Genomic DNA, 2479 nt, shown 5'->3' with positions numbered 1-2479 from the left:
CAGGATGTTTAATTTCAGGTTTTTCACTGTGTTCAACAGATACTTGCTGACGGGTGATGACAGCCATGAACCCAAAACCATAAAAGCACAGCAGGATATTACATATTTTCAGCATAATAACTTCATATTTAAGGCAGAAGATTTAAAGGTTTGGGGGTTTTTTACACATCCTTAAAAAAATCCAGTTTTAGTTTTATATTCATGCGTCATTAGCAAGGTTACAACAATTATTGTTATTAGCAGGAAGACTATTTACCTTACTTTGAATAAAAAGTCAATTAAAAAAAACTAACTTGCATTTTCAGATCATCATATCATCTTTTGTTAGAAAATAATTTAGCCCTTCACAAAAAGCAGGGAAGGTATTTACTCGGAACTTATTCTGTATATTTGTGTAGTGACAAAACAACAAAAAGATCTGAAAAATAAGCTTTTCACCATTTAAATGATGGTCAAACCTGATCTGCTGTGGCACAGCATATCAACAAATATACTGTCAATATACAGTAAATGTACCATTGAAGCTAATTACACTACTGTAAAATTCAAAATGAAGGTTTGCCGTCTCCTCAGCAATGATCTCAGTGATTACAGTGATTGTTTATTACCTCAGAACTCATCAAATGTACATGGAAATTTGATTTGGAAACTTATCCTGATTCTGATAAAAGTCAGAACATGATATATAAAAGACTCTACAGGGACCCAGTTGGTTCAGGCCAACTGTTTAAAGCTAATCAAGCCTCCTATAACCTACATAGCTGTCCCGTTAAAACTGGGTTATAGCCTTATCCAGATTTCTGAAACCAAAACATATACAAAACATAACTGGGATACTTCTGCATACACCGATGCTCAAATGGTACATGTAGCTTCTTCCATGTCTAGTACTTCTAGTCGCTGAGCCCACCACAGTGGTTCTTCCCCGTTCATAAAAGATAGACATACCCATCATAATGTTTTGAAATCCTAAGTGTTCCGGCCGTCTCCATCAGGGGGCGTAACAAGCATGGTTCAGATCTGATGAGAACCTGAAGACACTGGATGAAGGTTAGCTGTGCACCAAAGCATATAAATATCATCATCTATTGAAACTAGCAACATTACAGAAATGTTTGCTCTAGTTGTAAATCATCTGAGAAATAGGATACATTTTTCTTATTGGCTGTACAGAGGCCACTCTTCAGTCGTTCTTATTTTCCATGTAGGAGTCACCCCATGGTGGCCGTTAGCATAAATGAGAATAGGTGAAGCTGAGGAACCTAACAAAAGCCAAGAGAAAAGCTCCATAGAAAGGACAGTGATCTGATCGCTTCTTCAACATCTCCAATTAGTTCAGTGAGGCGTAAAGAGTCTTGGGTTGCTGAATTTTAAAGTTTAACTATTGATGAAGGTGTACAAAGTTGCTAAAGCTGCGTGTGTCCATGACTCACTCAGCTGTAAATAGACATTGCTGGACTGACAGTATCCATATATTGATACACTGCCTCACACCTAACCAATCATGTAAACCAAATGGGATTTAGTGGCATCAAACACACTGCATTAGGTCTTTAGAACCGAGAAGTACGACCACGATCGAGGAACTGTAGCAGCATTGCTCTGTCTAACACATGGAAACAAAAGATGATTTTAAGGTGTATAGCAAGAAGGTTCTGGGGGTGGAGGATGCCTGCAGGCCACGCTGAGTGCCTTTACTTCCAGTAGCATGCCTCCGCTCACGCAACATGCTCTGTGCTCACAACATATGAATAAGGGCAGTGGTGTTTCTCTGAAAAAGTGACTGCTTTAGAGGAAACATGTATCTGTCTGTGCAAACTGCCAAAACCCATCAGCGAGAGAACCGCGCGTCTTTTGAAGCTCTCTGTGTTAATATTTACTTGATGATGGGGGTGTTTTTCTTGTATTGACACACTGGGATTGTTGCTACTTACTGTCATTTAAGTGCATTTCAAAGTATATCTTTGCGTACCTTATTTATTTGTTCAGTTTAAAGTGAAATGTAAACGTAGATGACTTGACAGCTTATTCTTCTTGAGTTTAAATTATCTTTGACTCTCCTGGGTTGCAGTATACGCTGAAGCATGGATTGTTGTGTTTTTACGAGTATGTCATGACTTATTTACAGTGGCATTTTTTGTGCAGTGTTCATTAGTTGCTTTTTTGTGGATAATTGTTTTAAGCTTAATATGTTAATATGAATAATACGTTTTTATGAAAAGATTTAATTTGAGGCAATCAAGGAGCATATGTGATAATAAAGAAGTTGTTTTTATCATATTTTCTGCTGGGCTTCAACCCCACAGTTCCTTGCTTTCACCACAAGATGGCGGTGTTGCCTAACTTTGAAATTAGCAGAAATTGGTGAGCCAACGCACCCCCATACACACGCATACATAAATATGTTTTTTAATCAAAAGATTGAACTCAGTCACCCTTGTAGTCCATCTCAGTAACCACACTCGTGAGTGTTCAGACA

Source organism: Astatotilapia calliptera, chromosome 8, assembly GCF_964374335.1.
Source record: "Astatotilapia calliptera chromosome 8, fAstCal68.1, whole genome shotgun sequence".
NCBI classification, from domain to species: Eukaryota; Metazoa; Chordata; class Actinopteri; order Cichliformes; family Cichlidae; genus Astatotilapia; species Astatotilapia calliptera.
The sequence above is the reverse complement of the archived record's forward strand: the minus strand, read 5'-3'. Positions refer to the sequence as shown.